Source organism: Lissotriton helveticus, chromosome 3_2 (genome assembly GCF_964261635.1).
Source record: "Lissotriton helveticus chromosome 3_2, aLisHel1.1, whole genome shotgun sequence".
Taxonomy (NCBI): Eukaryota; Metazoa; Chordata; class Amphibia; order Caudata; family Salamandridae; genus Lissotriton; species Lissotriton helveticus.
Genome location: NC_136062.1, coordinates 153,301,955 through 153,329,095, shown reverse-complemented (window position 1 = coordinate 153,329,095; position 27,141 = coordinate 153,301,955). Strand labels below are relative to the sequence as shown.

The 27,141-nt window shown below is 46.6% G+C and overlaps 1 protein-coding gene across 1 annotated transcript in view; it reads right to left on the bottom strand.

The window, feature by feature from the left end:
• Positions 1-27,141, bottom strand: part of KTI12 (KTI12 chromatin associated homolog) — a 568,623-nt gene that overhangs the window by 257,247 nt on the left and 284,235 nt on the right. The gene's annotated exons all lie outside the window — the stretch shown is intronic.

Genomic DNA, 27,141 nt, shown 5'->3' with positions numbered 1-27,141 from the left:
ATAACCCTGAACTCACAGAAACAAAATCTCTGCTCACAGATATGTCCACGATAGGCCTAGAACTTCAGAATTCTGGTCCAACTCATGTAGGGGGACACTTCTTAGATTTACTCTTCTCAAACTGCCCCACCATTCCCTGTAAAACCACCTCCCAATTGGATTGGACAGACCACTACCTAGTAGATTTTAACCTCCCCATAACAAATAAACGGCCATCTAAAATAACTCTCCCTCCAATATGGAGGCGCCAGTGGCACAAAGTTACAACAGAAGGACTGCAGAACATCTGGAAGAAACCCAAATTCCAGGAAACAGATAAGGTGGAAGATACACTAAATAAATTCAATGACTCTCTAACAGAGGCAATAGACAAGCTTGCCCCGCTGAAACTGCACAAACAATTTCCTGCACACAAACAGGAGAAATGGTACACAGAAACACTGAGAACTGAGAAGCAAGGGTGTAGAAGATTAGAAAAGAAATGGAGGAAGTCACACCACGAAGAGGACAAGAAAGCTTATCTAGAAGCTCAAACAAAATATTATAAAAACATCAGAAGAGCCCGTAAGGACAGTCTGGCCCAACAATTGACAGAGGCAGGAAATTCCTCAAAGGAATTATACAAGATATTGGAATCCTTTGTAAAACCCACAGCATGTGTGAGCGAGGATGACTTCTCACTGACACTATGTAATGAGATATCCCTGTTTTTTTAGAGCAAAATTAACACTATATATGATAAAATCCTGAAAGCCACCAGTATCAACAGTGGTAATCCAGTCCCCACTACATCACAACAAAAGAAAGTATCTTTACTTTCTTTTCCCCCAGTTTCTAACACCGATCTCCCCTTCTAACCAGCCACATAAAATCAGGCTCCCCTAATGACCTCATACCAGCCAAAATGATGGCCCCTCTAAACCCCTTCCTAGACCCATTTATTCAAACCATCATAAACCAATCCCTTAGAGAAGGACAGGTACCATCTGAATGGAAACAAGCAGTGGTCAATCCCATTCGGAAAAATACCTCACTTCCATGGTCTGATCTGTCAAACCTCAGACCCATCTCCCTCCTACCCTACCTCAGTAAAATTACAGAGAAGCATGTTAACATCCACCTGTCGAAATACATCGAGGCAGCGGAGGGCCTGGACCTATCCCAATCTGGTTTCAGGCCCAATCACAGCACTGAATCAGCCCTCCTATCCGTGACTGACAACATCAGGATGTCACTGGATGGGGGAGACTCAGTGATTTTAGTGCTGTTAGATTTGTCCGCTGCCTTCGACACGGTATCACATGAACTTCTTCTCGAAAGACTGAGTGATGTGGGGGTAGGAGGAATGGCTTTATCATGGCTGCAAAGCTTTCTCTCCGGCCGTAGGCAAGGTGTCAAACTGGGCTCCCATTCTTCAACCTCTAGAATGTTAACTAAGGGAGTGCCACAGGGCTCATGTCTCAGCCCCACGCTTTTTAACATTTATGTGGCCCCCTTAGCAAATCTGATAAGATCATATGGATTCACTCCGGTGTCATACGCTGATGACACCCAGCTCCTGTTTCCCTTTCAAACCCTTACACCGGCAATTCAGTCAACCTTTGCGGATGGGATGAGAGCTGTGGCGCATTGGATGGCTCAGAATTTCCTCCAATGCAATGTGTCCAAAACCGAGGTCATGCTGTTTGGGGGGGCGATTCTTCTATGGTCCCCAGAATGGTGGCACTTGGAGCTAGGCCCTGTCCCCAACCCCATACCAATAGCAAAAAACCTTGGCGTCAAACTAGATCAGGCGCTCCTGCTCAAGGAGCACACCACTCAAGTGGCAGGCGCCTGCTTCCACGTGGTGGGGCTACTACGACGCGTCTTTCCATTTCTGCCAGACAATCACAGAAAAACTCTCATACAAACTCTTATAACAAGCAGAATGGATTACTGCAACGGACTATACTTATCAGCAAATGAGGAACAGTTGGATAAACTTCAGGTTGTCCAAAATACGGCAGCTAGACTGGCTCTCAATGCCCCTCCCAGAACACCTTCCCGTCCTCTGCTGCGCCAACTCCATTGGTTGCCAATAAAGCAGCGCATCAAATTTAAAATCTGTAGTATGATACATAAATGCCTGTTTGGAACTAGCCCCAAATATCTAAAAGAAAAAATGTGTCCCATACACTCCCGGACGTACACTACGTTCAAGCAATCATCAGCTGCTACAGGTCCCAAAAATAAGAAGAGCTAGACAAGGCGGCCGAGCCCTGTCTTATAAAGGACCTATCCTTTGGAACTCCCTACCCACTGAACTCAAACTGATCAGTAATCTTGAACCTCTCAGGAAAAAACTTAAAACTTATCTCTTTACCCTGTCATAAATTACTCAAACTTCCCCCACAGCCTGAATCATATAATACACTGTCCAGCTTTAAGCAACAGCGCAGAGATATCCCTTGGGGAATTGACTCAGGCGCTTAAAAAGCAAATAAATAAATGAAAAAAACTCCCTTCACAGCCAAGCTGGGGGAGATTAATCAAGAGATTGCTGACAGCCAAGAATTTCTTTTACAACAAAAAATGACCAAACTGCAAAAAGACATAGCAAAATTCGACAAAGAGAAGGTATACCCGTACCTTAAGGAGGCATACACTAACAATAGGAATGGTTACTCAACCGATGAGAGCTCTGACAATGACAGCCGCAGGGGCTCCTCTGGGAGTGATTCCAGTGGAAGTAACCAAACCAACAAGAGAGGGAAACAGGGTCGCTCCAACTGGAACCAAATGCCGAATAATGTTCCCATGTTCCAAGGTCCACCGCAGATGCCGCCCCCCTGGCAATATCCCTTCTACCCCCAGGGTCCACCCCAATTCTACCCAATGAACCCACCTTTTTTAGGCAGAGGCTGGGGCAGAGGAAGAGGGCGCAGGCGAGGAGGGCAAAAAACTGTGCAATGGCAAGTCAACCAACAGCACAGACAATGGTGGAAACACGGAGTACAAGCAGAGGCAGAAGAGTCTGATTGTGAATCTCTCCGACAGAACACTGAATTCAATAGAGATGGAGATCCTGGAGAAGGGGTTGGGCTTCGTTCCCACTCCGATCCCTGATAGCTTCACTGAAATATGTGAAGTGAAACAATTTTTTAGGAAGGTACGACTACGTTCCTTTTTTGCTGAGAAACCTGACCCTGAGAAAACTGACACTGGTTTACGGAAACCGTCCACCTTCACTCCCTCTGACTCAATGGTTCCTCCTGAGATACTAACTTTTGAAAGAGCAGTACTTAGGAGCCTGGACGACAGACCTAATACATCCACTCATAAAAATCTGAGCTCGAATGAAAGACAAGCTGTCCTAGCTCTGGGGAATGACACCAGCATAGTCATTAAACAAGCAGATAAGGGTGGGGCAACTGTCATTCAAAATACTGGTGACTATGACAGGGAATGCAAACGTCAACTTTCCAATGTCAAGCATTACAGACCACTCACAACAGACCCCACTAAAAGACTGGCCACTGCCATCTCCAGCCTTGTACTGGAGGGAGAAACGAATGAGTGGATTTCAAAGAACGAAGCAGCCTTTCTGATCACCTCAGACCCGGTTATCCCATACTTCTATACCCTCCCTAAAATTCACAAGGGAGTGGTACCAGTACCGGGAAGACCAATTGTCTCAGGTATCGGCTCACTTCTCGAGCCTCTATCTAAGTTTTGTGACTCTTTTCTCCAACCAGTGGTCAGAAAAATACCGTCTTTTTTGCAAGACACCAGAGATGTTCTCCGCCTCGTCGAATCCATTGAGGGGAGGGATGATGTTGACCTTCTCCTCACTATGGATGTCGAGGCACTGTATACCAACATTCCCCAACAAGCTACTTTGGAGGCAGTTGAGATGACCCTATTGCGAGAGGAATGATCCTCCGCCACACCAATATCATTCATCATGGCATGTGCTTCTCTAGCCTTGACAGAGAACTTTTTTCAATATGGCACTCAATTATACCACCAGATCCAGGGGACCTCAATGGGTTCTACCTTCGCTCCAAGCCTGGCATGTATTTACATGGCAACCTTTGAGGAGGGCATCATTAGATCTGAACGTAATCCCTACCTGGGCAATACCACCCTGTGGCGCAGGTATATTGACGACATCCTAGTCCTATGGAAGGGTGATCGGGCTACCTGTGAAGCTTTTTGCACGTGGATTAACTTGCAGAATCCCTTTTTGAAGTTCACTGGGAGCATTTCAGCAAACAGCATCCCATTTTTGGATTTATGCATTGACCTCAACCCAACGGGTCTGAGCACAACCCTCTACCGTAAAAGCACCGACAGAAATAGTCTCCTCCTGTACCAAAGCTACCACCCCCGTGCCCTGAGGGATAACCTTCCCTTTGGACAATTCCTCAGGGTCCGGAGGAACTGTACAGAAAAAACAGACTTCCAAAGAGAAGCCACGCTCCTACAACACAAGTTACAGGAAAGAGGTTATCCTACTAGACTCCTCAAGAAATCCTTTAAGAGAGCATCGAATAACCCCAGAGAGTGCCTACTAGAGCCACATCCTAAAAGTAGTGATGATCAGATAACATGTGTCACAAGTTTCACTCCTAATTCATCATTTCTGAAGAAAACTATCAATAAACATTGGTCCATATTGAACACTGGGGGACTAGATATCCCGCGCCCGAGGTTCGCTTTCAAAAGTACACCTAACCTCAAAGATGCCCTCATCCACACACGACCCAAGAGAAACACAACTGTTAATCAGAGAACGTTGTGGAGACTCCCCCCAGTGGTGGGCCACTTCCCTTGTGGTGGGTGCGCGGTTTGTCCACAGACATCACAAGCCAAAGAAGTAAGAATAACCGATAACTTCTTGTGGCAGCTGCGAAAACACACTAACTGTAATAGCACCAAATGTATTTACATGATCACCTGTCCCTGCGGGAAAAACTACGTAGGGATGACAATGAGACAAATTAAAGTAAGAATCATGGAGCATAAAAGCAACATTAGGTGTTTGAAGACACACACCAAACTATACGAACATTATTTCCAAAGTAACCATGCTGCTGACAGCCTTAAATGGCTAGTTTTGGAATCCCACCCAGCAATCACGAAACGAGCCTTGTTCAGGATTGAACAAAGATGGGTCCATCGACTACAATTAGACTCACGGGGGCTAAACGACTCTGTTCCTTGGAATGCACTGGGTAGCTGAAGTAATTCATTCTGTGAACACCCTGTGTGTGTGATATGAACTCAACAATACCATCCTAATAATTTAATGGAATGTTACTCTGACCATCTTGTGTGTTCGATATGAATTCAACAAAAATCTTCCTAATAATTAAATGGAATGTTACTCATAAATAATCCCGGGGCAGGTGAACACACGAAGTAATCCAACTTCATATGTATTTCTCCCTTATTTTCCCAACCTTTAGTCCATATCGAGTGGTTATCCCCCTGTTAAATCCGTGGTTACCATTAACTTAACTCCCCTCTAAGATGGCCGCCACTCGCGCCCCAAGGCACTGGGCTTCCATCCATACACAGTCACGGCTAGAGAAAGAGGAGGGGGGAAAGGGGCGTGCACCTGGCAGCTCAGGTGACCAAACAGAATGGGGCATCATCAAGGTTTATAACCAGGGAGCGTCCCGGCACTCAGCTACCGGCTGCTGAGCGCCTCAAACGAGACGCCGTCCGGGGGTAGGTGCAACGGCCTGAACCGTGGGTTGCCGTAGGTAAGGTCGCCTTATTTATTTGTTGTTTGGTATCCGTCAACTTCCCGCCCCATTTTTCCGTGATAGATCTGCCGTATCCGGCAGAGGACATCTCGTCACCAGCGAGGGGAGCCGGAAACTTTCTTGACTACCCCAGAGTCAGTGGGTGCCGGGTGACCGGTCGTTACCTGGCCATGTTACTTACTGGGGTGTTTGATGTGCCGCTGTGGCGATCGCTTGTTGCCTTGCATTCGGCTCTGGCGCGCTGCTCTGTCCTGCGGCACATTCGCGGGTAGGCGGCGCGGCGGTGCTGACGCGGGTTTGTGGGTGTTGTGCACATTTTGGCGGCCATCAATGACCGGTTCGTTTCAAACCATGGAGCGACGGTACTTCGATACACACGTAGATTGGAGATGCGAGGATACACATCTACCTCCTGGTGTGCGCCCTTATAGGGGTCCTCTAAGATTCCCAGATCACACCATGCTTATGCTGAAATAGCTCACTAGACTATTAAATTTTCCCCGTTAGGTACCATACCTTTTCCCATTGGCTCATCGGAAAGCAGATTGAGAAGCACTTCAGGGAATATCCTGGGGTGAGCATGATGTTTTCGGTCTCCTTTACCCTTACGAGCAGACCTTTTGCTTCTTCAAGTAGCTTTACTAAAAATATATTTTTTCAGTCTGTTCACGGGCACAAACCACTGGTTGTGTGAATCTCTCACTAAATTCGCTATACCAAAATTATCGGTTGATGCCTGTTTTCACCCTCCCACCAGAGGTGTTCATGATGTGTGTATGTGTATTTGTGCATGGATCGTTAGGGTACAAATTGACCTGATGGGATCGGCAATTCGCCAGTTGTAAACCATGTTCTGTTTACTTTTTACAGGTCTAGGAACTTGAGTAGGTCCAATCGGCCTGCTATTCGGTATTACCACCCATAGAAGGTTGTATACCACGTTGCAAGTTTCTAATCATTTCATCAATTTTCATCACTTTTTAATTAATTTTTCACTGTGTGGTACACTAGAATTAGGTCCTGAAGAATTTCCTTCGCGGAAAGAAACATGTCGACCATACATGAGGGTAGTAGCTAACTTGCTAGGATAGATCCAGGGCATTTAGCTCCCTTCCCACCCCCTTTTAATCAAGGAAATCTACCACAAGAATAAAATAGGTTGTGGATTGATTTACCTTTTTTAACTTTACTATTCACTTCACGCCCACACACAAAACCCCTCCTGCCCTCTCACACGCATGCACCATATGGCCGGGACAAAAGATCTCCGATAAAGAGCCCCGGTTTCGGGAGCCCGTCAGACATTGCAGCGCCAGTCTGACGAGGAGCAGAACCCATATGATGAAGCATGACACCTAGCTTGCTGGGTGTGTGAGGGTTCTAGTCCCAACAAGGGGATTCCCCTCTCATCCTAGCACACACAACACTACTACTTCACTCTTCCCGGGGAACTTTGTACTCTCTTTGAATTACAGTCTATTTGTTTCTGCCTCTCCACGCTTCCTTTCTTTTAACTCATTTCCGTTTATACTCCCATTTCCCCAACTCTTTATTTTTGACTCTCCTTCTCTGTTTGCCCATCAGTACTACTTTCTGAAAAGTCTGTCTCTATCAGTTTTTTTGTCTCCCTGCTCTTTTTCAGTCTTGCTCATTACTTTTGTTTTTATTAGGCCTACTGTTTCCTGTCTTTTTATTTCACACATTCTCCTCTTTGTTGTCTCAGCCTCTCATTGTCTTTTTCAATCATTCTCTCTCTTGTGCAAACCTACTTTCCTATCTCTACCTTCTTCCTTTCCCTTCAGTAATCTTCCTTCTACGGTTTCCTTTCCTTGACCGTTCTCACTATCTTTCCACTTGTGACACTGTCATTTCTTCTTTTTTCCTTATTCTCTTTTCCCAGAATTAATGATGCTCTCATTCTCCTCTCACAGGCTCTATTGCTTTATTTCACCTTCCTCCTTCATTCTCACAGGCCTTCTCCTATTAGTTCTGAAACTGTTTTTTAACTGAGATGGTAAAGTCATGACTTTATTATATAAAGCATTAAGAAGCATTGACAATCCTTAATTACTGTGTTGCTCAAGATGTGACCACGTTTTTAAGTACTAATAGTTCTAGCTCGAGGAGGGGGGTGGCGGGGGGAGGGGAGGCGCTAGAATGCCTGCTGCAAAATGTCCGCCACCTAGTGAGGCTCTGCTGCCGGACCGAAGAACCGCTAATTATCGGAAGAAACGGGTGGGCATCGGGGGCTTCAGACGGTGGAAACAGGCTTTGGAACAACCCGGCTTCAGACGGTGGAAACAGGCTTTGGAACAACCTGGCACTCAGCTGGCATGTATGGAGGGCTGAGAACACCTGCGCCGGGTGTAACGCTGTTGTGCACCATCATCGTGGGCTGTGAAACAAAAGGAGCACTGCCTAAACGGAGCATTGGTGCCAGGAAAAAACATCCCGCTGGCTCCCTGCACTGAAGGCGGTGAAGATAGGAGAGCAGACGACTGTTGCCTGCCACTGGCTGGCGGACTCCCGAGGAGCGTTAGGAGGGCTGAGACTGCCTTGCCCTGGTCCCCAGTGAGTCTACTGACCGCGACGCGGGGAAATAAAGATCGAGCGGTCAGGCCGCACCTGTGACGTAGAGGGTGCACAGCGAAGGGGTGCGCCCTGCAACTTGGTGCGGAGGATGTGCCCTGCGGCCTGGCCGCCCCGCTGCCTGGGGTACAGAGTTACAACAGCAGGGCAGCACAGGCAGCCGCTCCCGAAACTTGGGCGGTACAGGGACTCTGGCGAAAAACACCAATAACCTGGACTGTGGTGGCTGTGGAAGGAATGAAATAGTAGAGAGTGCAGACTAACCCCCCCGGAGCCTCATTAAACTTGGAAGCCCACTTCACTGTGGTGAAGATCGATGTATGGGTCGCCTGAGGAGGGGGCGCATAGCAGTGGGCCCCATAGTGTAATGGTCGATGGAGGGGAACCTGGGCTGATAATATGTGTGGATTCGGAGCTCAGCTGAAGAGCCTGCTGCCCACAGACAGAACTAGCCATCTACTGAAACCGCCTTAGGGAGCGCGCATTGCTTACTGTGAAATACGAAGGGGCCCGGTGGGTGCTGCGGAGCGGCACTGCAGCAGAAAGAGCGACCAGGCAGCGCGACTCACAACCCGCGGTTCTGAAGCGGCGGAGCGGGACGGCAGAGGCCAACTGCATAGCTGGATCGCCTAAAACACCTCATCGTCTCCGCTTGGGATGCGGAAGGCCACCCGCTGACATTGCCCCGGACATCAAGCGCTGCACACTGATAGCCACAACAGAGACAGCTTCAGCCTGGTGCTGTAGCCTACGCCGCGCAAGTCCATGTTGATAAAGTGGGACCGGCAGCACCCTGCAATGCTCCCTTGGGTCACTAAGGGTAAGCCGGACACGAAGCAGTCCAAGCTCTCCTTTGAACAGAGGAAAAAACCCTGTGGGGGGCCTCCACCAGAGGAACAGTCCGAGGTGACCATGCCCTCCATCCACCCGTCGGATCCCAACATTCGGGAGATGTTTCTGGACCTGAAGTAGTCACTCTCGACTATAGACTTCAAAATCGACTCAATGTCAGACCGGCAGGACCGGCTTAGGGCAAGGTCTCAAACCATTATTAGCACCTCAAGGAAGTCGAACAGCGCACGTCTGAGCTGGAGAATGAGGGTACCACTACTCGTGAAAAGCTGCTACAAATGGATAAGGTGCTGGAGGTGATCAGCAACAAAAAACGAAGATCTCGAAGCGAGATCGCGCCGCAACAATCTGCGCATAGTAGGGGTACCGGTGACCATGACCATGACCATGACAAGAGTCGAGGACTACATTGAGGAAATGCTCAAGGCGATGTTTTGGGGCTCCTCGCTAAGGTCTGCATAGTGGAGCGTGCGCACAGGTTACTGGGCCCGAGGCCGCCGCCGGGAGCTCCGGAGAGGCCGATAATAGTACGCCTTCTGAAGTACAGGGACCGGGATCTACAGGACACAAGGTACCAAGGTAATGTAATCTCCTTTTTCTCAGATTTCACCTTAATGGTGCAGGCTGCAAGGAGGGAGTTTGTTCCCACGAAAAAATACTGCAGCAGCAGGACATTAAGTACTCGCTCCTTTATCCAGCAAAGCTTCCCATCTTTCATCAGGGCAAGATTGTGTTTTTTACCGATCCCAAGGCGCCATCAAGTTATCTCACTCCCTCAGACAGCCTGCAACAGCTGCACGGGTGCATGGGGAGCACGCGGAGGGAGACTCCCTGGATGAGAATGACTGAGTCGCTGAACGAGCGGGAATGAGACGTTAAGGCAGAGGCGCGCCTGGCTGCATGGGATTGAGGCCTCGCCCAATCTGCCTCCGGCTAAAGTTTTGGTTTTTTTCCTCTCCCACTTCTGACTGTCCCTGGTCCAGCCACCCAGCACACAATTGCTGGGTTTCACAGAGCACCTAGTGCCTCCTGTATGTATTTTTCCCATGGTTGTACTCATTGTTGGCCACTGTGGGCCTAATTTGTTTAATGGGTTAAGCTGTCAGGCATTGTGGGGGGCTGTAGTGGGAGATGGGTGGGACTGTTGGGTGGGGTGCACACTAGATGTGTGGTTTGGTTTTTCATCTTCTTTCCCCTCTTTTCCCTTGACTTTCGTCTCTATGGCCCGCCTCACCGCCCAATAGGAGCGCAGTGCTGCTCAGCGCAGTGTGATCTTGATGAACCAGGGGATGGGTGATACCGCTACAGACTCAGATGTGATAAAGGGTGTGACATGGAATTTGCGGGCCTTGAATGACTGCCAAAAGGTGATTCTGGTAGAAGCATATATCAAGCGACATGGGGTGGACATATGCTTTCTGCAGGAATTACACATCACCAGAAATGGCTGGGCACGACTCCGAGCGGGGTGGATGGGAGAGAAATGTTTGGCAGGCTACTCCAATTACGAAAGGGGCACGACTATAGTCATTAGAAAGGGACATCCCTGGAAAACACGCGCTGTGCTCTATGATCCACAGGGGAGGTATGAGACTGTAGTAGGGTCTTCAGGACGGAGCTGGTTAGGCCAGTGTCGGTTTAGGTGTCGAATGTGGATGATCTCCAATTCTTTAGCAAGGTCTGGAGGCTGACGGAATCACTCTGACCCGGGAATGTCTTGTGGGGAAGAGGACTTCAACGCAGTGTTGGATGTGGGCATGGATAGGTCTGGCGATTCGTACCAGCCTAATCAAAGAGCGGCAGAACAGCTCTGCACGATTATGGAGGACCATAAACTGGTGGACTTTTGGCGACGCCGGCATCCAGCATGACGCGATGGCACGTGTGTCTCTACGGTAGGGCTTTCGTGGTTCAGTATCGTTTATTGGCTTATGTCGCACAACATGGATGCATGGGTACTTACAGTTGCTCATCTAGCTCAATCTCTTTCTGATCATGGCCCGTGCTACTTCGATTTGCATAGCCGGGCGCTACGCGCACGCCCTTCAGCCGGAGACTCCCCGCTGTGGTGCTCTGTAACCAGGAATTCAGGGAGACGATCCGAACTAATATAAAAGAATACTTCGAGTTAAATAGTGGGACTGTGGAATCTCCCTCGTGCAGTGGGAGGCCTTTCAAGGCAGTATTCCGGGGCAAATGTACTGCCAAACAGGCAGAAGTATTGAGCTCACTCAGAGGAGACCTCCGGCGCCTGGAAGGGGAAATTAAAAAACTCGAACTAGAGTACGTTGAACGCAATAGCCCAGAAATCCTGGGTAGCATTAAGGGGAAGATTGCAGAATTCGAGGAGGCTGCTCAACGAGAAACACATTTCCTGAGTAAGGAGGCACGAGTGTGGCAGTATGGAGAGGGGGATTGTGCTGGAAAAACACTGGCGGGTTTGCTAAAGATGCCCTGGGCCGGCGAGTATATCTGCGAACTCCGTAGGGATCACGGGGAGATAGTTGTGGGCTAGGAGGCAGTGCAGACAGAAATGCTTGCTTTTTACACCTCCCTGTACTCGGCGCAGCAGACAGCAGTGCACCCGGACCTGCTTTCTCTCCTTCACTCGATGGAGCTTGCCTGGCTGAGCGATGGTCAACGGTGATAGCTCGATGAGCCTTTAGAGGAGGAGGAGGTAATCGCGGTGATCCGAGCCATGCCTGGTGACAAGGCCCCTGGGCAGGACGAGCTTACAGCTTATTTGTATTAAAAATATGCGCAGCTTCTGGTCCCTCATCTCCTCAACATGTATGAGGATCCTTGGAATGCGGTACGCTTCACCCTCCCTGTGGGAGGCACTAATTGTAACTATTTTAAACCCCGACAAGGATCCACAGATATGTGACTCCAACAGGCCGCTATCTATGATAAATCTGGCTAATTAGATACTGGCCAAACTACTGGAGTCACGCCTACTCCTCTTGCTGCCGGTGGTGCTGCGGCCTGATCAGTGCGGTTTTATACCTGGACGAAGTAAGTCTCACAATCAGCGCACTTTTTTCACGACCATGAAGGAGGTTGATAGTTCCCTCCCAGCTGCTGCTGTTTTTTAGATGCGGCCAAAGCATTTGATACCCTGGAGTGGCCTTATCCATTTGCTCTCCTTTTCTCACATCTGCATCAGTCCCCCTTTTCTTAAAAAAATTGCCTTAGTGTACTCGGCCCCAACTGCAAGACAGAGTCAATGGACAGGTATCCCCCGCCCTCCCGGTGCCCAGAGGCACGCGACAGGGGTGCCCTCTTTCCACCCTACTGTTCGCGGTAGCGACGGGGCAGCTCGCGGCCAGGATCTGGCAGCATCACGCGAGGAGAGGACTGGACTACACTCCCAGAGTAATCCCAGTGTCCATGTACGCCGACGATGTGACTCTGTACGTCCAAAATCCAGCCGAAAATTTAGACCCACTCATCCGGGAGGTAGTCCGTTTTGGGAGGTGTCTCCAAAAACTGGGGACAGTTGATAATTTTTCCGCTCACTGCGGCTACTAATCAATTGCAGTCGGAATTCCCGCTTCAGTGGGAGAGCTCCACAGTAAAGTATTTAGGGATCTGGCTCAGCCAGATCTTGGATGAACTCTGGAGCCACAACTATGGAAGGCTCATGGAATAGCTGGAGAGTAGACCTAGTAGGTGTAGGTCACTTCCCCTATCCCTTGTGGGCGGCTTGGCATTAGCCAAGATGGTGGTCGTCCCCAAGTTTCTCTAAGTCTTTACTAATTTGCTGCTTCCCCTCACCGCGGCGTTTCGGCGATGACTACACTAGAATCTGATAGCGTTGCAGGGAGACAGCCCAGAGTGACATGGGAGACCCTGACGTTACCGCTTGACCAGGGTGGGGTGGCAGCACAGAATGAAACTGTACTACAACTAGGCTCAGGCACAGTTTGTCTATCATTGGGTATTCCCGACCCTCTTCATGGAGCGCACTGCTCTGGAGTGTGACAGGGCGGCTCCTGTGCCCCTACATATGGCCCTATTCGGTTTGCAAGGGAGACCCTGAGCGCGGGTTGATACTATGGGCTGCACGGTGTGGGCATGGTGAGAGCTCAGACGCAGAGTGCGATTGGAGACCACATTCGCCCCGTTAGACACTCAAGACCAAAACCACAAAATTCCAATTGGTAGAACCAGAGCTATGCAATTCCAAAGATATAAGTGAATATATAGCAAAAAAGCAGAAAGCGCAAATTGTGGTTATTTGGTTGCACCGGACCAGGACAAAGGGACAAGTTCAGGCCCACCGCAATGGAGTGCAGGCAAGCTACAGGGACCCACTTAGGCCCTCTGATCAAAAGTATCTTAAATACTGGTTGTGAAGAGATGAAGAGTCCCACGTCAAGGATGTGTCACGCAAAAGCGGCGGTGTGAGGTCCAGGCAAGGAGATGAGTATCGCAGCAACAGTTCCGGGGAGCGCAAATCGCAAGGCTATGTCCTGTGGAATTCCCGCTTCAGTGGGAGAGCTCCACAGTAAAGTATTTAGGGATCTGGCTCAGTCGGATCTTGGATGAACTCTGGAGCCACAACTATGGAAGGCTCATGGAATAGCTGGAGAGTAGACCGAGTAGGTGTAGGTCACTTCCCCTATCCCTTGTGGGCGGCTTGGCATTAGCCAAGATGGTGGTCGTCCCCAAGTTTCTCTAAGTCTTTACTAATTTGCTGCTTCCCCTCACCGCGGCCTTTCGGCGATGACTACACTAGAATCTGATAGCGTTGCAGGGAGACAGCCCAGAGTGACATGGGAGACCCTGACGTTACCGCTTGACCAGGGTGGGGTGGCAGCACAGAATGAAACTGTACTACAACTAGGCTCAGGCACAATTTGTTTATCATTGGGTATTCCCGACCCTCTTCATGGAGCGCACTGCTCTGGAGTGTGACAGGGCGGCTCCTGTGCCCCTACATATGGCCCTATTCGGTTTGCAAGGGAGACCCTGAGCGCGGGTTGATACTATGGGCTGTACGGTGTGGGCATGGTGAGAGCTCAGACGCAGAGTGCGATTGGAGACCACATTCGCCCCGTTAGACACTCAAGACCAAAACCACAAAATTCCAATTGGTAGAACCAGAGCTATGCAATTCCAAAGATATAAGTGAATATATAGCAAAAAAGCAGAAAGCGCAAATTGTGGTTATTTGGTTGCACCGGACCAGGACAAAGGGACAAGTTCAGGCCCACCGCAATGGAGTGCAGGCAAGCTACCGGGACCCACTTAGGCCCTCTGATCAAAAGTATCTTAAATACTGGTTGTGAAGAGATGAAGAGTCCCACGTCAAGGATGTGTCGCGCAAAAGCGCAAAAGCGGCGGTGTGAGGTCCAGGCAAGGAGATGAGTATCGCAGCAACAGTTCCGGGGAGCGCAAATCGCAAGGCTATGTCCTTGCGTGGAGATAATAATGATGATGTTCATAAAGCGTGTAGCTACTTCTAATGAAGTGTCCCAGCGCTAAGGTTCAGATTCCCATAAGCCAAGAACACAACAATTATCTCAAGGTCAGCCACATCTGAATAACCAAGTTTTCTTTTTTCCCCCCAGAAGGGAGGTTCGACAGAGTTCGACTGACAACGGGGAAGAGAGTTCCATAGTGCATAGGTGCTAAGGATCAGACACTAGCGCAAGCTCTCTTCACTTTGGTAATAACCAGCAAGGCAACAGCAGATTTTAGATTCCTAGATGGTGCAGAGCTTTTGATAATGGCTTTAAAAGAGGATCTCTGTTTCAGCGGGAGCCAGTAAAGCTTCTTGAGCATGACATTGCAAGAGGCACGCTTTGGAAGATTCAACAAAAGGCATGCAGTAGCATTTTGCACCCAGTCTATTCACATGGGACTGTGCCACCCCAAGGTACAGAACATTACAGTAGTGATGCCCTTGACATAATCACAGCTTGAACTACTGCTTATCTGCCGACTCTGGTACGTAGCAAAAACATTTTTTTAGGGTCTTAAGCAACCCAAAACCTTTTCCTGCAAGTGCAGTGATTTTGTTGTCAAAAGAAAGCTTCATGTCAAACCAAATGCCCAGATTCCTGAACTTAGGTTTAGGAAGGGATAAGGGCCAGGCTGCTGGGCCACCAAGGAGTGGACCAGCTGTCAGGCTGACTGCCTACAGTCAGTACTTTTGACTTCTCAGCATTTAGCTAGAGACAGATTCCATCACAGTGACCTCTGCAAGGCAAAGGCTATGACCATAGAGAGGAGGCCTTGTGGGAGGAGTTCTGTGAAAGAGTGATAAGCTGAGTGTCCTCAGCATATGAGATGATGGTAAACCCATAGCATTCGCTGACCTCAGCCAAAAGGCGCACGTAAATATTAAAGAAGGCTTGGCTCAAGGAAGAGGTCTCTGGCACTCCTTGCTGCATGGAAGCATTTTTGACTGAAAGGGTTTTTGAGACAACTGAAAGGTGCACTCCTGCAGGAAAAAGACAAGCCACCTCAGGGCTTTACGGCTGACATAGCAGTTCCAGAGTCAGAATGATATGGGAAACAGTGTCAAATGCGGGAAAGAGATCTTGAAATCATAATGCTGTAGAATCACCAGCATCCAAAATTTGATGGATTGACTCTGTGACAAGTAGCAAGGCTGACTCACTACTATAAGAGGGGAAAAAGCCCGACTGAGGCCCTTGATCAGCTTCATAGGACTCAATGAAGCTAGAAAGCTGTGTATTGACATGCTTATCTGTGATCTTAAAGAAAAGTAGAAGCAGTGAGATAGGGCAATAGTTGTCTGGCTGGATGGGATCCAGCAAAGACGTTTTAAGGAGTGGGACTACCAGAGCATGCTTCCACCGCCGAGGAACCTGGCCCAAGCCAGGGAACTCTTAAGCACCTCACATAGTAAGGGTGAACAACCTTCAGGCCCCACTTCAGATTGGAGGGGGATGCTGGGTCCAGGGGTTCGATGGACTTTAAGTTTAGCAGCCTAGAGCTGTCATCACAGGGGTCGAGCCAGATGCTTAAAACAAGAAGCATTTCTCTGGCCTTCGCAAGAAAAGGACGAGGGATGATACCCCAGAACCAGTCCCAGGATGCTTGTTTCTGGTCTAAGGAGGACCTGGCTTGGAAGTTTGGGCTGGGTTGTTCCCATGAAGAGTAGGGTGAAGATTGATTTGCATTTGGCTGGATCTAAACTGGGGTGGGTGGCATTGTGAACACAAGAATAATGGATTAAACCCAGATCTCCTGACTGGGGGTGAATGTTTGATTTGTTCCGCATTCCGTACATCATTTATGTGTCTTTTGCTGCGCAGAAAAGGAGGCATAAATATTTTACCCTTTTCAAAAAAATATTGAGCTATGGCATTACATCCCTCTTCTGATGGCAAAGTAGCTACTGAGTCTAAAGACAGGGAGTAGAGTAACTAAACAAAGGTGAACATTTTATGGGAAGAGCTCTGGCAGATTGAATTTTATTAATATAAAAGTCACTAAGAGATTGCTTGATAAGACAGTGGTAAAGTTTAAGAGCTGCCATATAGTCAGTGCTACAAGTTGATTCAGACTCTGCACCAAAGGTACTTAAGGTGCTTACAGTTCTTGGTTAATGCTAGAAGTTCATCATTAAATCAGTCAGCCAATGTTTTTTGTCAGTGAAAAGTCTGATTAACCAAGGGAGCTTTTTGATCAAGTGCTACTCTGATCCAGTAGTGAGTTAGCTATATCGGCATAACTGTTCAAATTGGGTCGGCTGGTGACTAGAACATGGCTGAATTAAGGGGGGTGACTTTGCCCCACTGACATGCCCATACAACATGAGCAGAAGTATGACTGACCGGTGACTTATTGAGGAGAAAAGGGATGGCAAACCTATCACATCAGGTGAGCGGAGAGAAGGGCCAGTCACTAAGAGGGCATGATCTGAAAAAACAGCAGCCAAAGCAGTAGCCGCTGAGTAGGTGGTGTTGTCAAAGTGCAAGTTAGGATCCCCTACTACTATGATATTAGAGTAGCAAAGTACTAGTGGAGACAGAGCATCAGCTAGAGAGGCAAAAAAGTGTGATCTTTCACCTCTCTGGTCCTGTATCGGAGTCCCAGATACTGTAAAACTGCAAGTGAAAGCTAGAGAAAAAAATAAGTCCTTCGCACCCATCATTAAAAAGCTCAGAGAAGGTGCAGTGTAGTGTAGGGTCTGCTTGAAAATAATGGTTATCCCTCCTACTCTCTGGATTGGCCTGTCAAGTCACACAATGCCATCCTGCAGCAGCAGTTCTTATGGGCTGTGTTGGGTGAGGCAAAGTCCTTGTGGAGAAGCGCCAGCTCCGATGAGCTGCATTGCAAAATCCTTGAGTCAGGGAAGATCATGCAGCAGCGGAGATGAGTCAATTACAGGGGAGATGTGTTGGTTCTAAGGGTGATATGTCGATCAGCAAAGGACTGCACCGGTTCTGCGGGAGATGCGTCTGAGAGAAGCGTTGGTGCTGATTGATCTACAGATAGGCTAGCAGAGCACCTTAAGGTCCACTTCCATAGGTCCAGGGATGGGGTGGCACCACGTAGGAGGGCAGGACTCATAGATGTCAGAGTGTAGATGCTGGGTTTCAGGTTTATGGAAGCCAGTTATGTTCCTGAGGCTTCTAATCAGGAGGCCAGCCAACGTCGCCCTTGGAGTCACTCTGGGTCCTGGGTTAAGAGATGCAAGCCCAGTCCTTCTCGCCTACGCAAGAGGGCAGTAGTTCAGCACACCAAATCATCAGTCCGTCCGTGTGGCAGTCCTTTCAGCAGCAGAACAGTTCTTCCTTTTAGGGTCCACAGGTTCAGCAGTGTACTGAAGAGTTGGGGTCTGAGGTCCAATATTTATACCTGGTGCTCACATTGAAGTTGAGGAAGCGTTTCAAGAGGTTTCTACCCCCATGAGGTGTCAGGCATGCCCTTCCTCGCTGTCCTACCCCCAGTTAGTGTGGGGTTACACAAGATTAGTGATAAAGTCCTCAGGCAGAGCCTTTATGATGTGCAGGTGTGGTAGGTGACAGGTCCTCCCCCTCATTAGCACACAGTGGCTCATCCTGCCAACACTGATCTTCCCTTTGCCTCACTGTCTGAAAGCAATACACAAACACCTACTGTCAGCTACGCCTAGTCGTTTGACCCAGAATTAGGCTACAGGCACCAAATGGTTAGAACAAGAAAATGCCACATTTCTAAAATTAAGTATATAAACCAGTGATGGATTTAATGCTTGAAATAATCTCAGCCACTGGTAATCAAGCCAGGTCCGACCGGAACCGTAACGCGAGTAGCCCACGTTCTGTTTTGCCCGATTGATGGCCTCATCATCCGGGTAAAGCTTGGTTCTTGACTGGACATTACCTATTGGAGCAGGGTCAAGACTGATTTGCATATAGCTGGGTCCAAACTGAGGTGGCATGGTGTGCAAAATAATGATAGATTGGGATACAACCCGAGTGTTTACCAGTAGCTGAGAATAATTCAAGCATTCCAACCACCACTGTTTTGTATACTTAACTTTCTAAAACTGTCATTTTTAGAATTGCGGTTAAAAATCAGACTTTTTCCGTTAAAGAGGGCTTGAAATTACAATTCTTTAGACACCAAACCTTGACCTGTTCCCAAATTGTAGTTATAGCTTATTAAATGTAATAAAGTAACTCCAATGTTATCCTATGAGAGATGTAGTAGGTCGTGCAGTAGTGAACAACGTATTTTGTTCTATTTTACTACCAGGACATGAAAAACTTACAAGTGCATGCCCCACTCATTAAATACACTGTATTCTGCCCTCTGAGCTCTCCGGGGCCTCCCTTAGGGATATATTAAAAAGAAATGTTTGGGCATGGCAAAATGTTTATTTTGTCTGGTTGAAATGGCAGTTTCAAACTGCACACACAGGCTGCAATGGCAGGCCTAAGATATATTCAAAGGCCTAATTAAGTTGGTGGCACAATAAGTGCTGCAGGCCCACTAGTAGCATTTAATTTACAGGGCCTGGGTACAGGTAGTATCAATTTATTGGGAACTTGCATGTAAATTAAATATGCCAATTTGGTGTAAGCTTATTCTAATACATCTAAGGGAGAGAAAACAAGCTCTTTAGCACTGGTTAGCAATGGTAAAGTGCACAGAGCCCTAAAGCCAACAAAAACTAATTTAGCACAAATAGGAGGAGTGAAAGCAAAGGTTTGGAGACAAATCTGCAGAGAGGTCCCACAGTAATATTAAAACATTTGCCCCTTGTTAAAGGAAATTGCTGTATAGAACAAGAATTATTTGAAACGCAGGTCACTTTAGAGTTAGAGAAGTTACTACCCAGATAATGAACCCTTCTTTCGCCCTGCCAGATAAAGAAGGAACTACAGGTGCAAAAAAGGTATCAATCAATTTTATTTATTATGTTTTGGCTCTCACAGAGGGCCACATAAAAATACACAGAATTCAACACAAAACAAATACATTACAAAAAAGAGAAAAGAACAAAGAGATATACCATTTAAAAACAGAAAAAACCTTGGTTAAATACAATACTGACATATGAAACAAAACTACAAAAAGTCGGGACATCAAGACATCTCTAGGAACATATCAATAAATAGCTAAAAAACCTTTAAAAAAATTAAAAATATGGAAGCAGAACATTTCATTGGGAGGGCAGTAAAGTGCAAAAAGAAAGTCATTCAAAGTGACAATGCCAAGGCGAAGACAGATAACTTTTAACCATCTAGAGCGCAATTTACAGGGCAGATCAATAACACATGCATACAGTCCTGGATATCCACTTTACATAAATTGCACAAAGGGGAGGAACCGTACCATTTAGATAACAGTCGATTTAAAGGTATTAAATCGTAGCGTAGAAGAAACCAGAATCTACGAATACCATGCGGTAGGGTCCATAAAACATAGGGTTGTGGTCGTTTCATCAGATAAGATTCAAGGAGAAGATCTACATTCCTTTTTTCACAAATTAATTTTTTATCCGATTGGAAACATAGGTCCCATGAAGCTGCTTTTAAAACAAGTTTTAACTGAAAAGGAGAATACAAAAAAAGAGCAGTTTCATCTAATTTTAGTAGGGTTACAGCTTTTCTGAAATTACGAACAAGTTGAGAAAACTCATTAAAATTACCCAACAATTCACTTCTGAGGAGGGCTCTCATTGTCCCTACTTCTGCTCTCGCAAGGCAGGCCACCCATCTTACGAGGGCACATAATCCCTGCACCCAGCTACTCCTAAGACCAAAGTCGAGCCTGCAGGCGGCCAGAGAGCAAGCAGTATTTAGGGAAGAGAGAGATCTAAGAAGTTTCCCCTCAATCTTATGGCAAAAGTCCCAATATTTCACCTCTATAAGTTCGATACCATACAGTATTGTTGCGGGGATTTTAGATCTATACACTTCCAATAAACTCGGAAAGTGCCGTTTCCCCGTTGCATGGTATAGGGAATTTAAGCCCTTGCCATGGGCAATAGCTTTGCGTGAGCAATGTTCTATATGGAGCTTCTCACTCAAGTTAGCCGTGATGATTTTCCCTAAAAAAGTATAGGACTTTACCACCTCTAGTTTTTGATCCCCGATAAACCAACCATAATCTACAGATCGGCACCTCTTCTTACCAGCTATACACATAACTTTACTTTTGGTAATATTGATCATCATGCAGTGAGCTACAGCGAAAGTGTAAAGAGCATGTAGCCGATTTGCAAGTCCTTTAGGAGTTAAGTCAAGAATAAGGACATCATCGGCGTACATCAGGCAGGAAATAGGGGTCCCCCCCACCACCGGGGCGATGCCCTCTCTGGCAGACAAGACGACGGGTAGGTCTGCCGTGTATAGGGAGAACAAAAGGGGAGCCAATAAACAGCCTTGTTTAAGGCCATTTAAAGATGGAATTGTATCAGATAGCCCCCTTTCGCCCCCCAACAGAACCCTACACCAGGTCTCCGTGTGAAGAGCCCGCACCAGCTCCAACAGATAGGATGGGAGACCAAGCACTGCCAATTTTCTCCACAGCGTTCCACGATCAACTTTGTCGAACGCTGTGGAGAAATCAATAAAGGCGGCATACACTACCCCACCTCTCACCCGAACGTACTTATCTGTGACCACATGAAGAGCGGTGAGATTATCTAACGTACCGTGGTCCCTACGGAAGCCAGTCTGTTCTGATGGCAAGATATTATTCTCCTCTACCCAAACGGAGAGAGATTTTAAAAGACATTTCGCAAATACCTTTCCGATGGAGTCGAGGAGAGCAATCAGACGATAATTACTCGGACTATCCCTAGTTCCCTTCTTAAAAATAGGGACCAAGATACTTCCCCTCCAAGAGGCGGGTACCGTTTTAGACAGAAAACAGGCTTTATACAGGGGATACAGGATTCTGCTCCACCTTGCCGGATCCAATTTCAGGACCGTCATGGGGAGTTCATCAGGGCCCATTGCCCCTGAAACACGCATGTTTTTTATAGCCATCTCAATTTCTTTTTCTGCAGGGTAATTAATAAAACCCACGGGAGTAGCACCGATAGCAGTATCATTACCTGAAATAGCACTGATGGCAATATCATCATTTAAAGACCCGTTCCCTGCATAGAGATCCCGAATATAGGTAATCCATACCTCTTCCGCTATAGGGATAGGAGAGGGGCTTAGTCTAGAACCGCACCCCTTACCGATTATTGCCCAAAATTCTCTGATCCTGCCATGAACAACAGATTCCCTCAAATTAATCCAAACATTATCCTCCCGTTCCTTTTTTATTTTTTGCTTGAGTCTAATTCTCTTTCTTTTTAGCCTGGAAATTTCTTTTCCACGTTCCATAACTCTATCTAGATATTGGTCACGGACTAATTTGTTTATTTCCTTGTTCAAGTTACGCAATATACTAGGAACCACTACCCCATTTCTGGGTCTAAAAGTTTTTTTAGCAAAAGAAGTGATATTTCGAACAAATTCTTCAAAATAAACTATTTCATTCCCACGCCATTCATTTAACACCAATAGGGTATCGGATAAAAAATCCTGTACCCCATTAATGGCTGAGGGATTCCAAAAGCACCTTCCAGAAGAAGCGTGGAAGGCAGCATCACTGCCATATAGAGACCAGGGTGCGATTGTCAAAGGAATTAACGAAATAGTTACAAACAATATGCTATGGTCACTCAGAGGGGTAGGTATGATCTTAAGGTCCTGAATTGAAGGAAACAAACCGTAGTCTGCGATTGCATAATCTAAGATAGAAGACCCAAAGGGAGACTTGTGAGTAAATTTTGCAGGCACGTCAGACGAAAATCTCCCATTTAATACAAGTCCGTCGACGGCCGCTAGTTCTTTTAGCAAAATCTTCCCTCTTTTATTTGTCACTGATTTATCAGGGAAGAGTGATTGAGGGACAAAATAAGCCTCTTCCTTAGGTTTATTCCTAAAAAGTTCCAAACTAACATTGGAGATTTTACAATTCAAGTCTCCCACAAGCATAATTTCCGGAGGGGATGGGACATTTTTAGTTAGATCAATATATCGAAATACCTGCTTCAGTATCACATTAAAACACTCTTCCGGAGGAATATAAACATTCAAAATAACAATAGGGGACTTTATGCCATTATTAAACAAATTATCAATGGTTATAGCATGAAAGAGTTTGCTAGGATCGATATAATGGGTAAATCTCCATTGCAATTTATTTGATAGTAAACAAGCAATTCCCCCCCTGGCATGACCTTTCCTGGAGGGTACGGCAGGCACTTCCAAGACATAATAATCCTTAGAAACCTTCAACGTATTAATACACCACGTTTCCTGTAAACAGATCACATCAGCTCCCAGAGAAAATAAAAGATCAAATTTCTCTGGGCTACTGTGGATCCCTGCGGCATTCCAGGAAATAATATTTAATGAGGTGTTAAAGATGCCGAAACAATCTGGGACTATCTTTTGTTTTTGTGGATAAGGCACTATGCAGCCAGTTCCACCGATTATTATCCTCTGTACAAGAGGAATTCTGAGTCAGCGGAAGTGGCTTCACTTGGGAAACCGAGCGTTTCCCCTTAGACACCCAAATCTTCAGGTCTCTAAGAGGAGAGGCTACCCCATTTTGCTCCTTCCTTCCAAATACCTCCCCAGAAGACAGGTTTATGTTACCAGGGTGGAAGATCGGGAGAATATCAATGCCTGTACGTTGAAAATTCTCAGCTTGCTGCAATATCAAATTTACAATAATAGGTGAATAGAATTTAACCCTTATACTCGTTACCTTGACTTCACCAAACAGGGAAACTAACTCAATGTCCCTAGTTTGAATATGATGGAGACTTTCTATCTCACTGAAACGCTTAAGAAGCCAAGCTCTGTTTAAGGGCAGGTCAACATCAAATAGAGGTAAGAAGTCTAACACAAGAGTGTCCACTGGAGCTTTTAAAGTTGTTAAAGGGCGATCCGGGAAGTGTCGGTCTCCAATCTCAGAGGCTACAAAGAAAGGAGAGGCCAAGGGATTAAGAGACCCAGATTGATATTTAATTTGAACTCCGGTCGCTGTTGGTAGAGAGAGGCTTGGAAGGGGACCCCCCATTTGTGGAATCGCTCCCAGGGACGTTAGCGGACACAATTCACTTTCTACCTTTAGAAAAGTGGAAATGGGTGGATTCGATTCAATATCAATATCCGCCTTTGCGGATATAGAAGAAGAAGGATCCAGAACGATCACTTCATTCTCCAGTGCCGTCGAAGAATTTTGAAAAATTATCCGACGTTGCCTTTTCTTCCTATATTTTCTAATTGGTTTCCTTTTATTCCCCTTATTGTTTCTGAGTTGCAAAAAAGGTACTTTAGCCAATCCAAATAGTGTCGGTCTCTAAAAATAAAATAACTTGGAACAATTTGATAAAATCCAGCCATTACGGATCTGTGAGTTTTGAATATAAACCAGCAATATTCCATGACAAAAGATTAAGATCATTGGAAGCAAAACAGTGTTCCAATTGTGGGCAATTTGATATCAGTTTTATCAAAGCTGAAGCCTTCTCCCTTAAAACAGCATCTGCACAAAGTGGATCATTAGGACACAAACGATCTAAGGAAATCATTGGTTCTGTACTGCATGGGGAGCTAAGTCAGTTACATTCTTGCATTCCAGTGGTGAAAAGCAATTTAAAGTTGGGATTACTAAGGACTAATTTGTCAACAACATTGGCAGCTTTGGAGGGGCAGGTGTGTTTATAGAAGAAGTCCATGTGAACTGCTTTGTACAACCGTGCCCAATGCCTTGAACAGTTCATAAACCAGTGTAGGATTACGAAAATTAATGCTTAAACAGTCACCCTAACAAGTTTTAATGTGGTCCCCTATCAAGCCAATTCTTCTAACAAACAATATTATTTGTCGAGTTAAAACTCTCTCGCCTGTTTCTGTAACGTTGTATTTTTCAATTGATCAAAAGACTATCAGGCACATGCATCAACCATTTTTGCTAGCGCAAACGGTGCGATTCGCAAAAATCGTCCTTTTGTGTTCGCAAAAAGGGCATTTGCAAAGCATCAAGGTTTAAGGCACTCGCAATCTGATTCGCAATTAAGTGCGATTTCTCAAATTGCGATTATATTTAAGGAATCGCAATTTGCGATTCCTTAAATGCAATGCAAGAACCACTTTAGAATAGCAATTTCGCTACTAGGGGTCGCAAATTAACATCAAGTTGAACTTGATGGTCATTTGCAAAAACTTTGTAAAATGCACTAAAGTGCATTTTTCCAAGTTGTAGGTTGCACACACACATTCCCTCGGGCATGTATGCAACATATGCGCACAGAGCAAATTCAGGGGTGCTACAGGGGGTCCTTTTGTCACCCTTGCACCCTTGAAATTGCATGCGCAATTTGCGAGTACCTATTGGTACTCGCAAATTGCACATGCAATCTCCCATTCATTCCTATAGATGTGTAGGCCCATAGGAATGAACGGCAAGGCATTCCTTAATTACGACTCGCAATTGGCGAGTCGCAATTAAGGAATATGTGGGAATCGCTAATTTTTATAGCGATTCCTACATGCATAGGCTTTTGTAATTCCTTAATTGCAATTCCTTAATAATCGAAATTAAGGAATTGCAAAGGCCTACATTGATGCATGTACATGAAAGTTTCCCAAACATTTAGACAGGTAGCATCAGCTAGTACCATGTGCAAAGGGGGTTTCTGCAGCGGGTACATTCACACTAGTAGGTAAGCAATTACTAGTTCATTTGGCCATAGAGGGAATAGTTCACTGCTACAGACGTAACTAGTTGTATTGCAGGAATTAAATCTGCATTATTGACACTTGGCTTTGTCAAAAAAGCCTTATTAGCAGTATTTCCTCAAAGTTCTTTAACTATCAGTAATTCCACAGTCTCACAAATTCCACAGATTCAATACTAAGGACACACAGATTTTAACAAATTCCATTTGTTAAAACTTTGTGCAGCAGATACTTGGCATAGGGCTAATACAACATTTCTCAGTTTTGCCGATTGGTACATCCAGAGCCCCAACTGCCTGTGCTAGGAAGGAATGGGGTGGATGGGCACTTCTTATGCTAGGAACATCATTAGTAGCACTGGGTGTTTTCTCCTACCCACTGTACCAAAATCCACCATCATTAACTGGAGGGGGCAACAAGGGTGGCTTAGCCCAGTCTCTTCTGGGCTCAGATGGGCACGGGCAAGCCCTACCTTCAGCCGAACCCAGCCCAGGTGCGTGCCGTTCTGCGAGCTGCCAAACACACTATACTTCTCTTCCTCCACCAGGGAGCAGATAAAATGTAGGGTAACTGTTATATTTATTCTAAGAGATGCATGTGTCAGAGATTCCATGGTAGCGTCTCGTGTGAGAGTTAGTACCAGGAGATTCAAGCACGCTGGCAGCTGGAGTTGGTGGTTTCCTACTTTAAGGAATAAAGAACCGTGTAAACCGGGTCTCTCTTCTTAACACTGGCGACGGGGGTGGCTTGTGAGGGACAAGCCTACCGCCAACCCTCCCTTTCTTCTGAACCCACAAATTGCCATCTTCTCCTCATCGACCGCAGCCATGAGACCAGTGAAGGGGCATCTTCAGCAGATTCCCGATCCGATTCTCCTGTGTTTCCTGACTTCCTGAGTGATTCCACGCTAGAGTTAGGCAATTTTTAAGTATTTTGCCGTTTTACTCGGCAGTTGCTGCTCGCGATGCTGACGCTGCTGTGACGCTGGCTGTGCGTTTGCTCATGCGCACAGATTCCACAGGCTCAGCCACATCATCACGTCATATGCACGCAATGTAACATGCGCTACGTGCGGCCATCTTTGTTGTCGTGTCTCCAATTCTATGTCAGTCCACGGAGGCTCAGATTATGCTTCTCTTTGCTTTACTGACAAATACAGCAGCCAATAAAAAACTTTAAACTGGCATGACCCCGGAAGGACAACCCCCTCCAACAGTCTGCACCAATCACTGTCCAGTCCAATACATAATTGTCCATGTTAACAATACGACCTCCTCTTTCTTTGCTGCTGCAGCAGCGAGTTAAGTGCCCTTCATGTTACTTCTTTCTTGGGGGTAATGGTTATAAGGGCGGTGGTTGCTAACGGCGCGCGCGCGCGCCAGTGATCTTGTGTTTGCTGAGCAGGTCCTCGCTCGTATTTTGATGTGTTTGATGAATTTTTTGGTTATTATTATTTTTAGATATTTGCCCCGTTTTTCTTGTGTATGCCCGCGCGTGTGTTTTCCCTCGCTCGGGACGCGAACCGAGGCATGCGGTGTGCTCGGTAGGGGGCGGTGGAGCAGGAGGAGGCAGACGCGAGACGCTCGCGCTCAGGAGGCAGTCGAGCCCGGCCCCACACGCGACGCGCATGCGCAAGGAGCCGGCTTTCGTTTTCTTACATTACCGGCTCCTCGCACATCGCGCGTCTTTGGCTGCATAAATCCTGGCCTCATTGAACG